Genomic DNA, 15,497 nt, shown 5'->3' on the forward strand with positions numbered 1-15,497 from the left:
TCTGTTTTCCGTCTGCGTTCTGTATTTTGTTTCCTTTTTTTTCTCTGATTACCCCTCATTCCCTTTCTTTATTATTATTTCTATCTTTATTTTTATCGCTTTTTATTGGAATTTGATACCTTTGTGCGTGTACTGCATCTTAAAAAGAGAAACCGTTAGTGAATAACATTTTTTTCTATTTTTCTGCAGGTGCGTATTACGTGAGTGACTCTTGCGGTTAACAGGCGAGATGGCGAGGTAAGTGAAGAGGGGGGGAGGGGGGTGATAGAGGAGGAGAGGAGGGAGGGAGGTGGATAGGAAAGGCGGAGAGGAGGTGGATGGGAGAGGAGGAGGGCTGAACTTAAGGGCTAGGATAGGGACAGGGGTTAACCCTAAGGACACGAAGAGAGGATAGGGAAGGGGGGAGTGAGAGGCAGAGTCGGTAGCGCAGAGGTGATTTTAGAATGAGAGGGGGGGGGGGTGTTGGGAGGATTCAGGTATGGAATTATTTATAACTAAAGATGATTAAGAGGAGGAGGAGGACGAGGATTTAGAAGCGGAAGCGGAGGAGGTGAGGGAAAAAATTGATAAGGGAACATTTGAACGGAAAAGCTAATCTGTCTTGATAGACTTCCTTGCTCACAGTTTCCCTTTTTTCTTTTTCACTTTTGGGTCCAGTATGTCTTCCTGACAAGTCTGCTCTCTCTCTCTCCCCTCTCTCTCTCTCTCTCTCTCTCTTCGTTCTCTCTCTCTCTCTCTCTCTCTCTCTCTCTCTCTCTCTCTCTCTCTCTCTCTCTCATCAAATCTCTCCAGATCTCCTCTCCTCTCTCACCCTCTTCTCATTCTCAACTCTCTCTCCATCACCTCCTTCTCTCTCTCTCAGCCTCTGCTCTTTCTCTCCTCTTGTGTCTCCACTCATTCTCTCCTCTTGTGTCTCCACTCATTCTCTCCTCTTGTGTCTCCACTCATTCTCTCCTCTTGTGTCTCCACTCATTCTCTCCTCTTGTGTCTCCCCTCATTCTCCTCTACTTCTCTTCCCGCCATTTCATTTCCTCCCCCTGCCAACTCTCCCTATTTTCTTCGCTTTTATTTTATTCTTCTACCCATGTCCTTTCTTGATTTTGTTTTCATTTTAACCCATGCAGTGTTTGTAGAGCTGCATGACCTATCCCCCCCCCATCTAACCCCTCTTTACCTTATTCCCTAGGGGAGGGGAGTAAGAAGTAAGAAGTAAGGGGGGGATGGAAAGAATGGAAAGAGGAGTGAATGTGGAATATAGGGGATGGGAGGGGGGGGGGGCTCGTCACGGCTCCAGAACAACAAGGGGCCAAGTGGGCGTGGAGGAGAGGTGGGCGTGGAGGGATGTCGGGGAGACAGATGAGTTGCGTTGCGAAGAGGAAGGCTCGGTGGGCGTTTCAGGGGCGGAGAGAGAAAAAAATAACGATCGAAGGAGAGGGGAAGTTGAGAGGTTTGGGAGATTGAGTGAGAGTGAGAGGCAGGGAGGCAGAGAGGCAAGCAGACAGAGAGATAGAGACAGGCAGATAGATAGACACCCGGACAGGCAGACTAGGGAGCCGTGAAAAAGAAGAATATATGTAAAGAAAGGTAAGGAAATATAAATGTGAATTTGCGAGATACCGCAAGAGCAGAGGTTGCATTTGATGCATGTCATTGATTAGATACTCGCGCTAGTGCATTCGGCGTCACCAGGTTAAGCAAATCAATGTCTTAGGTCTCGCGTGGGTAATCAGTTACCGTGCAAGTCACCTTATGATAATCCCCAGGTCGTATGGTAATCACCAGGTCTTATGATAATCCCCAGGTCGTATGGAAATCCCAGGTCGTATGGTAATCACCAGGTCGTATGATAATCACCAGGTTGTATGCAACTCACCAGGTCTTGTGCAAATCGCCAGGTTTTGTGCAAATCACAAGGTCTTATGCAAGCCACCAGGTCCTTTGCCAGTCTGCAGGTCTCACACGGGCCACCAACACTTCTGCAAGTCACCAGGTCTCACACGAGTCACCAGGGCCCACACCGTCATCCCCTTGGCCGCGGACGCCATATTCTGCTTATATTAAAAGTCGTCGCCTTGTGTTAGCCCAGGGTGTTGGTATGGCACGGGACTATGGACGTTGTGCCAGGACGCGGTAAGGATGAGAGTCCCTCGGGCGGGGTCTTGAGTTGTGGTTGTGGGAGGAAGGGAGGGAGGGGGAGGAGGGTGAGGACTTTGTGACACCGTAGTGATATTGGGTGTTGTGTTGGGGTTAGGATTGGCGGATAGGGAAAAGAGAGGAAAGGGAAAAAAGGTGAGGGAAGGAAAGGAGGGGAGATTAGGAAGGACAAGAAGGAAAAGGAAGAGGGAACGAACGATAAGAAAGATGGGGAGGGGAAGGAGAAAGAGAAAGAGCCAAGGGGGAAGTAAGAAGAGAGGAGGAGGGGAAGAAGGGAGGAGGAAGAATAGAAGGGAATGTAGGAGTAGAGAATGAAGAAAGAGAAATGAGAAAGTAATTGGACGCAAAGAAGAGGAAGTACGCAAGTTATCTTCTGGAATGCGTACGAGACGGAAGTAGAGAACGGATTTTGGGGTGCATCTATGAGGAGCAGGGAGGGGGGGGGGGCGGAGGGAGGAAGGGATAGGCGGAAAGGGAGAATACTATTTACATTCTACCTGAAGAAAGACGGTTTTTTTTATAAGAATTTCGGTCGAAACTGAAGGAAAAAGTTCGATAGTGAAAAGGAATAATAATAATAATGATTATGATAATACTTACGACGAGAACCTCCCAGACTCTCGAGCGGATTTCGTCCGGGGGATTCTTGGCCCCCCCACCCCTCCCCCCTTCTCCCCACCAGGAACCTCACAGCACCTCTCCCTCACCCACCTCTCCCTCACCCACCTCCCCCTCACCCACCTCTCCCTCACCCACCTCTCCCTCACCCACCTCTCCCTCACCCACCTCCCCCTCACCCACCCGAGCCCTCAACCCACCTCCCCCTCACCCCCTCTCCCCTCACCACCCACCTCCCCCCCACCCACCTCCCCCCGTCACGACCCACGGGCTCTCCCTCACGGCGCGCGCCGTGCTGGTAGTCCCTCACCCACCTCTCCCCTCACCTTTTTTCACCTCCCCACCCCCCTCTCCCACACCCACCTCTCCCTCACCCACCTCCCCCTCACCCACCTCCCCCTCACCCACCTCCCCCTCACCCACCTCCCCCTCACCCACCTCCCCCTCACCCACCTCCCCCTCACCCACCTCCCCCTCACCCACCTCCCCCTCACCCACCTCCCCCTCACCCACCTCCCCCTCACCCACCTCCCCCTCACCCACCTCCCCCTCACCCACCTCCCCCTCACCCACCTCCCCCTCACCCACCTCTCCCTCACCCACCTCTCCCTCACCCACCTCCCCCTCACCCACCTCTCCCTCACCCACCTCTCCCTCACCCACCTCCCCCTCACCCACCTCCCCCTCACCCACCACCCCCTCACCCACCTCACCTCACCTCCCCCTCATCCCCCTCACCTCACCTCCCCCTCACCCACCTCCCCCTCACCCCCCCCTCACCCACCTCCCCCTCACCCACCTCCCCCTCACCCACCTCCCCCTCACCCACCTCTCCCTCACCCACCTCTCCCCTCACCCACCTCTCCCTCACCCACCCCCTCCCTCACCCACCTCCCCCCTCACCCACCTCTCCTCACCCACCTCCCCCTCACTCTCCCTCACACCACCTCCCCCTCACCCACCTCTCCCTCACCCCCCCCACCCCCACCCACCCCTCCCTCACCCACCCCACCCGCACCCACCCCCCCCTCACCCACCTCTCCCTCACCCACCTCCCCCTCACCCACCTCTCCCTCACCCACCTCCCCCTCACCCACCTCCCCCTCACCCACCTCTCCCTCACCCACCTCCCCCTCACCCACCTCCCCCTCACCCACCTCCCCCTCACCCACCTCTCCCTCACCCACCTCCCCCTCACCCACCTCCCCCTCACCCACCTCCCCCTCCTCCACCTCCCCTCCTCCACCTCCCCTCACCCACCTCCCCTCACCCACCTCCCCCTCACCCACTCTCCTCACCCACCTCCCCCTCACCCACCTCTCCCTCACCCACCTCCCCCTCACCCACCTCTCCCTCACCCACCTCCCCCTCACCCACCTCTCCCTCACCCACCTCTCCCTCACCCACCTCCCCCTCACCCACCTCTCCCTCACCCACCTCCCCCTCACCCACCTCTCCCTCACCCACCTCCCCCTCACCCACCTCTCCCTCACCCACCTCCCCCTCACCCACCTCTCCCTCACCCACCTCCCCCTCACCCACCTCTCCCTCACCCACCTCCCCCTCACCCACCTCTACTCCGGAGACGGTCAAAGTACCTTTCCGCATGAGGTTCGCGGGCGCCGATTCCCGCAGATCCCCGGACGTGACTTCCTGTCGGGGATCCTTCTGTCTTCAGCTGATGATGTTCTTTCTCCCTCTCTTCTTTTCCGTTCTCCCTCCTCCTCGACCTTCTCGTCTCTTGCTTTGTCCTCCGCCTCGTCTTACTCCTTGACCCTCTCGTCCTCCGCCTCTTCCTCGTCTTTCTCTTCATCTCCGTCCTTGTTCTGCTCGTCCTTCCTCGTCCTCCTCTTCGTCCTTCTCCTCCTCCTTGTCCTCCGCCTCGTCCTCGTCCTCGTCCCTCTCGTCCTCCTCCTCCCCGTCCTTCTCTTCGTCTCCGTCCTTGTTCTGCTCATCCTTCCTCGTCCTCCTCTTCGTCCTTCTCCTCCTCCGCCTCGTCATCCTCCTCGCCCTCTCGTCGTCCTCCTCCCCGTCCTTCTCGTCCTCCTCCTCCCCGTCCTTCTCTTCGTCTCCGTCTTTGTTCTGCTCGTCCTTCCTCCTCGTCCTCTTCGTCCTTCTCATCCTCCTCTTCGTCCTTCTCATCCTCCTCTTCATCCTTCTCATCCTCCTCCTTGTCCTCCGCCTCGTCTTCCTCCTCAACCTACTCGTCCTCCTCCTTATCCTCCACCTCGAATTCCTCCTCCTTGTGCTTCTCGTTCTTCCTTTCTGCCTCCTCCTCCTCGTTCTCCGTGTCTTTCCAACGTCGTGCTTTGAGTGTGTGAGTTCCACTTACCAGGAGTGTAATTTTGGCCTAGTGCTTGTTCTGCCTTATTTTGGCTTCTTTCTCTTTGTCCCCTATCGTCAGCTTTAGTCTTATTTATTATCGTTCTCTTTGTTTCTTCTTCCTCTTTCGTTTGGTTTATAAAATATTTCAAGTTTCCCCGAGCGTGAGAGGGTACACGAGCGACCAGGCAGTGCTTGGAGTTAACGCAATGTTCGAACGAAAAGTTATATTATCAGCTTCGTCGTTCGGCCACCGGGCAATGAATACGTGTCGTCCATGTTTTGAACGCGCGCATCTGCATTAGTTGTTGGCTTGATTTGCCCGTATGTTGAACAGGTCAGTGTGTGAAGATCTGGCAGACCCTTGGTGAAACCGACGTTTATGTATAATCAGCGTATATATATGATCTGCGTCCGTGTAAACCAGCGTTCATATATAACCAACGTTCATGCATAAACAGCATTCATGTATAAGCAACGTTCATGGCTAGGCAATGCCCGATGTCCATGCACAACTAACTCCCGCATACAAGTTACGTCCATGCATAAGTAGCGTGTATAAGCTACGTTCTCTGGCACCAGTGCACGATGAGCTTGTCTATTTGTACACTGCCACGAGATTCTGTGTAATGAGTGTCAGTAGGAGGGCTGTTATCCTGGGGATTGAGCAGTGGTGGTGGGAGGAAGGGAGGGAGAGGGAGGGAGGGAGGGAGGGAGGGAGGGAGAGAGGGAGGGAAGTAAAAGAGAGGAGCAAGAAGAGTGAGAGTGATTCTGAAAATGAGATTGCGAAAGTAAGAGTGAATATGTATGTGTGTGTGAGAGGGAGAGAGAGAGAAAGTGTGTGAGTTGAGTGAGTGTGAGCGAGATCCAAAGATTCTAGACTCAATGTGTGCCAGTGTATGTGCTTGTGTGCTTGTTTGCGCGTGCGCGTGTGTGTGTATGTGCGTGTGTGTGTTTGTGTGTGTGTGTTTTTATGTTTGTGTTTGCGTGCTTGCGTGTGTCTACGTGCGCGTCCAGCAGACAGCCCGCCATTACACAGACCGACCCGGCGACCCGGCCAAGGACCCCAACCAAGCCAGCAGCCTCGGAGTATCTGGGCTTAGTCCGTACGTACGCGTGAAAGAGTTACGCAAGCGGAGGAAATCATCCATAATGAGTCTGCAGCTGGTCCGCGGGCGCTTTTGTCTGCCACTTCGCGCGCACACACTCGCCGCAGACCCGCTCAGCGAGTTGCAAGTTGCAGGTTGCGCGTTAGTTGCTGCCGTTTCTCTCTCGAAGACTCGATCTCTGCGAGACTGACTTGACTTCCTCTGCGAGTTCCTCCCGGCACTTCTCTGGCGGAAGGAGCTCCCTTCCCTTCCCTCTCTCTCCTCCTTTTTTCTTCTTCTTATTATTATTGTTAGTAATAATCTTCCTACTCCTACTCTTACTCCTCCTCCTCCTCCTCCTCATACTCCTCATACTCCTCCTCCTCATACTCCTCCTCCTCATACTCCCCCTCCTCCTCCTCCTCCTCCTCCTCCTCATACTCCCCCTCCTCCTACTACTACTACTACTACTACTACTACTACTACTACTACTCCTACTACTACTCCTCCTACTCCTCTTACTCCTCCTCCTCCTCCTCCTCCTCCTCCTCCTCCTCCTCATACTCCCCCTTCTCCTCCTCCTCCTCATACTCCTCCTCATACTCCCCCTTCTCCTCCTCATACTCCTCCTCATACTCCCCCTTCTCCTCCTCATACTCCTACTACTATTACTACTCCTACTCCTACTCCTCCTCCTCATACTCCTCATACTACTCCTCCTTATCCTCCTCATACTCATTCTACTCCTACTCCTACTCCTCCTCATACTCCTCTTCCTTATAGTACTCCTCATACTCATACTCATACTTATTCTACTCCTCCTCATACTACTCCTCATTATAATATTATTATTCCTCATACTCCTCTCCCAACTACCCTATCTCCCTCTACCTCCCTCACCCCTCCCTCTCTTCTTGTCGCAAAATAAATCATTTCTGTCCCACGCACTCACTCACTCACACACACACACACTCACACACTCACTCACTCACACACACACACACACACACACACACACACACACACACACACACACACACACACACACACACACACACACACACACACACACACACGCACACACATACACATACACATACACACATACACACATACACACATACACACATACACACACACACACTCTTTTGACTAACATTCCTGTTCCCCCCAAAAGAGAGGGGAAATTTAAAGGGCAGACGTGACCGGTCGAGTGGGGGGGAGGGGGATGGGGTCCCAGCCGGACGAAATGGGGACCAGCCGCGCGCACGAAGGGGATAGGGAGAGGAGGGATGGAGCATGAATAGGAAGGAAAGAACTGGGGAGAGATGGAGAATCTATTGTTGTTTCTCTCTCCATGGCTGTCTGTATGTTTTTTGTTTTTTTTTTTAAATAAATGTATGGTCGTATGTATTTGATTTTGTGTGTGTGTGTGTGTGTGTGTGTGTGTGTGTGTGTGTGTGTGTGTGTGTGTGTGTGTGTGTGTGTGTGTGTGTGTGTGTGTGTGTGTGTAAACGAAAAGTAAAGCGCTGGCATTTTTATGGAGAAAGAATATATATATTGCCCTTCCAGTACATATAGACTGAGTATCTTGTGTATATCCTACTCATAAAGCTGCAATGTGTGTGTGCATGGTGGTGGTGGTGGGTGGGTAGGGGGGGGCATGCAGAGGCATAAACTAGGCCTACTCGATTTTTTTTTTCATGGATTTAGTTTTGGAAATGAATATCCGCCTGTGATTTTGTTTTATGGAGGGCTGTCAGATGGATCATGTGTTGAAATGAAACATGTTATGTGGAATGAATGACTCGTGGTTATAATTGTCAAGGATTGGTTTAATGGCTCGTGATGTACTCTTTTGTCATGTCATTCATATACATTTTTTTTTCATTTATTATATTATTTGTTTGATATTTTTTATGTAGGGGGTGGTGTTTAGTAATTTATTGTTGCCGGTTTGTTCACGATTGGTGGACGGATTATTTCGAAACCTCCCTTCATTTTCCCTCCCTCTCTCCCTTCGTGTGGCTCTTATCCTTCTTCCTCCCTCCCTCTTCTCTCCTATCCTCTCTCTCGTCTCTCGTTTCTCGTCTTTCGTCTCTTCTCTTCTTTTCTCTCTCCATCCCTCGTTCCCTCTCTCCTTCTTCTTCTTTCCCACTGCCCTTCTCCATTCTTCCCTCCCCCCTCTCCCTCCCTCCTTTTCCCCTATCTCGTCCTCCGTTCCTCCCTTTTCCTTCTCTCCCTTTTTCCCTCCTCACTTCCCCCTCTCTTTCCTCCGCCCCAACGTCCGCAATCTCTTTGTTGGTCGAGCTTCTTTTCAGCCGCATTTTAATTGTTGTTGAAGCGTGCATCCGATGTATCTTCTTTTTTTTTATTTGTTCGACTTTATTTCGTTCTGATCGAACTTGTTTATACACGCATATAACGCCCTTGTGTTCACACACGCCCACACGCACACGCACACGCACACGCACACGCACACGCACACGCACACGCACACGCGTACGCATACACTCATACGCACATGCACACACAGACAGACACACACGCACGCGCGCGCGTGCTTGAAAGAAAAACAAATAATAATGATAAATAGATAAAAAAATTATAATTATAGTAATAACAAATAAAAAACGTTTTTCCCTTCTATCTGTATGTTTACGTGTTGACCTTTTACCACTAATTAACCTCCCGTTTGACCTCGCCTTCATGTCGATTATTTCCCCCCTCCCTTCTCTCTCTCCTTCGTGTATTTTCTTTGTTTGTTTGTTTTGGATCAATTGGTTCCGCATTACGTGTTTGTTTGTTGGTTGGAGACGCCATCTTGTGTTTTGTTTTCTTCTTACCTTGGATTGTGCGGTTTGGTCATTGGTTAGTGTTTTTTTTTTGTTTGTTTGTAAGTTCTTTGTTATTATTCTTTGATTTGTCTTTGTTTTTCATCTCACCGCTATTCTTGCTTTTGGTTTCGTTTTTTTGCTTTCTCTTCCCTTCCTTATTCCATTTTATGTTTTCTTTTTTTCTTTATTCCTTGTTTTATTTTTTTCTATCCTTATCCTATTCCTACATCCCCTCCGCCTCCTATCTCCTCGTCCTACTTCTACATCATTCGCTGCTCTTCTCTACTTATCCTCTTCCTCCATCCTTGCCTTCTCTCTCCTCATCCTCTTCCTCCATCCTTGCCTTCTCCTCTCTCCTCATCCTATTTCTCTTCACTTCATCCGCCGCGCATTCCTCCCCTCTCTTCCCTCCTTTCTGTTCCCTTCTTTTCCCTCCCCTTCCCCTCCCCACCCCTTCCCTTCCCTTCCCTTCCCTTCCCTTCCTTTCTTTCCCCTCCCTCCTTCTCCCTTCCCTTCTCCTTCCATTCCTCTCCCCCCCTTCCTTCCCCTCATTCCCCTCCTTCTTCTTCCCTTCCCTTCCCCTCCCCTCCCCTCCCTTCTCCTTCCTTCCCACCCCTTCCCCTCCCCTCCCCTCCCCTCCCACCCCCGCCTCTTAGCCCCGTCCGCCTCGAAACAAAACAAAACAAAAAGGGCGGGGCGTGGTGGAGGGGGGGTGTAGGGGGTGTAAATGGAGCCCAAGCGGCGGCGGTTCCGGAAGCCTTTTCGTGTCTCGCGGGGAGTACTTTGGAGGTCGCGCGAATGCCGCTCGTTTCTCATTCGCCCCGCCGATCAGGCTCTTCTCCTGCCTGCCTTCCTTTCTTCTTTCCTTTATTCCTTGCTTCTTTCCTATATTCCTTTGCTTTTTTTTCTTCTGCTTTCTCTGTTTTTTTTTTTTCTTTACTTTTTTTTTTTTTTTCCCGTTCTTAAGTTTTGCTCCGTATTGTTTCTTGTTAATTGTTTTCCCCCCCTTGTTGGTTCTTTCTTTTTATATTTATTTTTTCTCTTTTTTCCCCTCTTCTTTTCTCCTACTTTCTTTCTCCTCTGTTCCTTTTCCCTTCTTCTTTCGCCCTTTTTCCTGTCTGTCTGTTTCGATATCTCTTATTTCCTCGCTTGTTCCTTGTGCCGCTTGTTCCCTCCTCCTCCCTTCCCACTCCACTCCCTCCTCTCTATCCTCCCTTCTCTCCTCCAATTCCACTCCCTGTCCACTCCCGTACCTCCTCCCTCCCTCCCTCTTTCCTCCCTCCTTACCAATCTCCCCCCTCCTACTCCCTCCTCCCCCCTCCCCCCTCCATCTTTCCCCTCTCTCTTTTCTCTCCCTCCTTCCCTCCTTCCTCCCCTCTGTCCTCCCTCTTCCCTCCTCGCCCCTCCCCCTCCCCGTCGTAAACTGTAGTCACGCCGGGCGTTTTTTTTTTCGTTTTTTTATTTTTATTTATTTTTATTTTTTTATTATTATTTTTTTTTTACAAAAGTACGTTTTTTTTCTCTGCGACTGCGCGTGCGTCGTGCGAGGACGTCCGTCCAAGGTCAAGTTGAGGGCTTTGCGTGCTGCTGTTTTGTATGAGTGTGCGTGTGAGTGGGAGTGTTCATGAGTATGGGTGAGGACGAGTGAGAGTTGAGGACGAGTGAGAGTGAGGACGAGTGAGAGTGAGTGAGTGAGTGTGTCTGTTAGTGCATAGGGGAGGGGGGTGAATGAGTTCGTGTGTGTGTGTGTGGATGTGGATGTATTTAATGCCTCATCCATCCCGCATCCTCAGCCCGCTCCTCTACCCGCATCCACATCCCCATCGTTGGTTACTTTTCTCTTTGTCCGCCGACCCCCCCCTCCACCCCCCCGTACTCTCTTCCCTAGTCTCCCCATCTCCCTTATTTACTTCTTTTCCTTTGTTTTCGGTGCGCCGTTTGCCGTAATTAGTGTTGTATTTTCGCGTTTTTCTGTTTATTTTCCCGTTTTCTTCTATTTTCCATTTTCTATTTTCTATTTCTGTTATCTGTTTCTGGTTTTGCTTCTCTCTTCTCTTGTTTTGTTTTGTATATTGAGTGTTCTTTGATGTTCTTATTTCACTCTTTCTCTTTTTCCTCTCTTCTTTCATTCATTCTCTCTCTCCCTCCCTCCCTCCTTCTCCCTCCCCCCTCCTCCCTCCTCTCTCCTGTCTCTCTCTCTCTCTCTCTCTCTCTCTCTCTCTCTCTCTCTCTCTCTCTCTCTCTCTCTCTCTCTCTCTCTCTCTCTCTCTCTCTCTCTCTCTCGTTATTTTTTCTCCTTATTCTTTCCCCATCCAACGACATATCAAGTTACGGCACTTCCGTCAACGTGGTCAGCGGTCGTGGTGGTCGTAGTAGTTGGTCGTCGTGGTCGTTGTCGTTGTCGTTGGTTTGACGGATGCGACGTCTTTAGCCTTCCTTCCGTCTTGCTTTATTTCCTTTTCGTTTTGAGTCGTCTTTCACGGGTGGGCCATTATCGTTTCAGTCATGGAAGGTTTTCAGGCCGTTTGTTTCTTTCCTAATGGTGTTCTTTTTCTCTTCTCTCCCCTTTCCTCTCCTTCCCTCCCCTCCCCTCCCCTCCCCTCCCCTCCCCTCCCCTCCCCTGCCCTGCCCTCCCCTCCCTTATACTACTCCTCTCCCTTCCCCTCTCCTTCCCTTTCCCCCATTCCCTCCCATCATGAAAGTGGGGGAGGGGCGAAGGTGGAGTGGGGGAGAGGGGGGGAGGAAGACAAGAGACCAAGACACACCACATGGCAGTGTTAATGACAGGACTGACTATTATTATTGCCATAAGTGTAATTCAAGTCTTAGAACACTTTGGTTTCATGCACCAAAATCACCACGAACTGTGCGTTTAGGCTTATGTGTGTGTGTGTGTGTGTGTGTGTGTGTGTGTGTGTGTGTGTGTGTGTGTGTGTGTGTGTGTGTGTGTGTATACATGTTGCGTCTGTTTTTTTGTGCGTGCGTGTGTTTATGTATGTATTTATGTATGTATGTATCGTCTGTGTGTGTGTGTGTTTCTTTGTCAGTGATGGGTCACCGTCCTCTCCAAGTGTATGCGTGCGTATTGTCATCGTATCAGACCGTGAGGAAGGCAGAGACAGAGGTCATTCGTCCATTCATCTACTCATCTACTCGCCTCTTCATCGCGGACGGTTCTGACGGACCTTATGTGGCGTTGCGTGTGATGAGGGCGAGCGTGTGCTTTTTTATGCTGTCTGAAAATATGGAGGGAGTATGTGTGTATGTGGGGGGGAGGGGGTATACGAGGAGCTTAGTGCTTATGTTTATATGTTACTATGTATAGATGCTGATTTTTATTGTGTGTGTGCGTGTTTCTGTGTGTTTATGTGCATGTCTATGTGTGTGTGCTCCGTGTCAAACCGAGCGAAGGAAAGGGAAACGGAGGAGGAGGAAGAAGAGAAGGAGGAGAAGAAGAAAAAAAAAGAAAAATGAGGAGGAGAAGAAGGAGAAGAGGAAGAACAACGACCTCCGTCGCCGGTGTATCATTTCGTCCTCCGTCCCCGTCATTAGAGCGGCGAGGTCGCCGGGAGAGCCAGCGCCCGCTCGCCCCACAGAGGAGGAGAGGGTCTTGTAAGGGCGGCGATGCCTCTCCACCCTGCCCTTTGTTTTCTTCTCGCCGCTTATTTATTTTGTTCTTTAATTCCGGGTTCTCTCTCTCCTTCCTTTTTCAGACTTCGTTCAGAACCCGTGAGGTTGTACTGGCTTTACTTAAACTTTATTCTTTAGTCATGCGTTCTTATATCCGTTAGTAATGATGATTATAATTGTTTTATTATTATAATTATTATTACTATTATTATTATTATTTGTATTTGTATTTTCCTACTTTCATATGGGCCAGTACTTTTACGGCATTTCTCCATTTATATCCCTATCGTTTTTACATTTCTCTTCAGATTCCTTCCTTCTACTTCATCCACTTTTTTTCCCAAAATTTACTCCCCTTCCACTTCCATTCTCTCTCTCTTTCTTTCCCTTTTTTCTTTCTCGAAGTCTTCACTTATTTCATTTATCTTCTCTTTCTCCTCCGCTTTTAGAGAAGAGGATTAAGGTTTATAGATCCATGAACGATGGCGATTATAAGGTAATAAAAAGAAAAGAAAAAATAGGATCATAGGTACAAGGTTCTATAGATTTCGATCCTTTGGAGAGAGGATTTAGTAGACGTTCCTTCTTTTCTTTTCCTTTTTAAGAAGTAGGATTGTCTTCTTGACGTGGGAGTGGGTTTGCGTGAAGTCGAAGCGGATTCAGGGGGAGCGTCTTGGTTGGATAGGGTTTAGGATGGTGGATAGCGGGTGGATATCCTTGGAGGGGAAAGGAGCGTATGTGTAGGGAGAAGGGGATTTGATAAAGATAGTGTGTAAGGGTGTAAGGAAAAGCTCGAGGGAACAATATGGAAATGAAAGGAAATTAGATAAAGATCGTGAGAGGAAGAGACCTGCAATACTACGTAAGGTAATGGGATGCGGGGAGGAAAGAGAGAGGAAGAAAGGGAGAGAGAGGAGAAAGACAGAAAAAAATAGTATATACGGAGTAAGTAGTGTGAGAAATGCGACACAGTGACGTGAAAGAGGATATCCAATAATTAAGGTAAAATGAGGAACCATTGACATGTCACTTTAAATGAGTGATGAAGGAGATGATGTGACAGAGAGCATCATGTGAAGCTTTTGGTCACCATGTAGATGAAGTTACTCTTTTTGTCTTAGTTGCTGCTTCACCAAAGTATTATCTGTTACGTTGATCGTATGTATTATGATCGTCATTGTTGATATATAAGGTATTACATATTAGTATCCTTGGCGTATTTTTTGTTATTGCTAAGGTCATCTCTCTTTCTCCTTCTATCCCCCCCCTCCCTCCCTCTCTCTCTCTCTCTCTCTCTCTCTCTCTCTCTCTCTCTCTCTCTCTCTCTCTCTCTCTCTCTCTCTCTCTCTCTCTCTCTCTCTCTTTCTCTCCCCTCCTCTCTCTCCCCTCCTCTCTCTCTCTCTACCTATCTATCTATCTCGATAATTTCCTCTATCTGTCCGTCTCCACCCATTCCTTCCCCCCTCCCTCTCCTCCTCCCCACTCATGTTACGTAGGCTGTATTAAGAAAGGGTAAATTTGTCCCGTCTTGACGTGTTGAAAACAGCGTCAGGTCATTTCACTTATTACTCCTTTCTACTTCATCATCATCTTCCCCATCTCCCTCCTCCTCCTCCTCCTCCTCCTCCTCCACCTCCTCCTTTTTTCTCCTTCATTATCTTTAATGTGATTGCAACTGTCTCTCTCGGTTTCTTTTCCCTTTGTGAATCTCGTGGTTTCATTGCTGGGTTTTGTCATTTTTTGCAATCCGTGTTGCAGTTTCATTATTCTTTTGTGGCAGATGCTATTTTTTTATTTTTCTTGATTGTTCTTCTTTGTTTCAATCTTTAAAGTTAAAAGTCTTGGATGAATTAGTCTGACTAGAATGCATTGCATGATATTATAATGATGATGATTGTGGTCATGATATTGATGGTGCATCTAACAAAAATATCGGTAATGAATGAAATGACAATGGTGATGATAATTGGCAATACAAACAGATAATGATGATGATGATAACAATAACGATGATAAACTTACCTTTGTATTCAGAAAGACACTTCTACTTGTGACACTGATATCCCTTACAATTGCGACATGTCAGGTGACACACCGTCAATGTGACACTTGACACCCCGAAGGAGGAGGAGGAGAAGAATGGGCGGAGGTGCCATCTGACACAAGCTATATGACACGAAGACATTTTGGTGTCCGGTGTCGTTTTTCTTTTAAAGTGATGTCATTACAAGGTTGAGGAGTTTTTGTTGTGTGTTGATTGCATTGAATGACCAATTGCATTAAGTGCATTGCTCTCTGCTGTTCTTTTATGTTTTGATTTTTGTTTCCGTCATTTTTTCGTTTATTTAAAGAAAAAGAGATACAAATAGAAGGTTAAGTATCTATTGATGTTTACATAAACGTGCAACATGCCATACATATTTAAATCGAATATTTTATCTATAAAAAATATTTTATCTATAAGATATATTTAATCTTTAAAATTTGTGTCTAATTCTTTGTTGATTTCTTTGCAGGTGAGTTGGCTGACGATTCCGCGAGAGAAGTGTAAAGTGTGAAGAAAGGAAAGAAGAAAGAAAGAAAGGAAGTAAGCTTGTGGGTGAAGATTCAATGTCTTAGGAAAGGTAAAGGGGGAGCTTGTTAGGTAATGGTAATGTTCTCTTGTGGTGTCCCTTTAATGTTAATGCTATTTTTGATATGTTTGTTAGGATGTTATTCATTGTGTATTGCATAATGGATGAAAAAAAACAACAACAGCCGAGACTGTTGATCAGACGGAAAGAAACACAATTGTTTGTAAATCCGGGACTCAATGTTGCAAGGTTTTATTGCAGGGTTGTGATATTGG

The 15,497-nt window shown here is 48.9% G+C and overlaps 1 long non-coding RNA gene across 1 annotated transcript in view; it reads left to right on the plus strand.

Annotated features, from left to right (window-relative positions):
* LOC122255230 (uncharacterized) overlaps positions 1 to 15,202 on the plus strand; it is a 254,655-nt gene extending 239,453 nt beyond the window's left edge. Inside the window, exon 3 of the long non-coding RNA XR_015191460.1 lies at positions 15,166 to 15,202. This is a non-coding gene — a long non-coding RNA (uncharacterized LOC122255230). The remainder of the gene's footprint in view (positions 1 to 15,165) is intronic.
* Positions 15,203 to 15,497: the final 295 nt, after the last annotated feature.

The sequence above is a fragment of the Penaeus japonicus genome, unplaced genomic scaffold (genome assembly GCF_977035675.1).
Source record: "Penaeus japonicus unplaced genomic scaffold, GWHDUDI00000001_assembly GWHDUDI00000012, whole genome shotgun sequence".
Classification (NCBI taxonomy): Eukaryota; Metazoa; Arthropoda; class Malacostraca; order Decapoda; family Penaeidae; genus Penaeus; species Penaeus japonicus.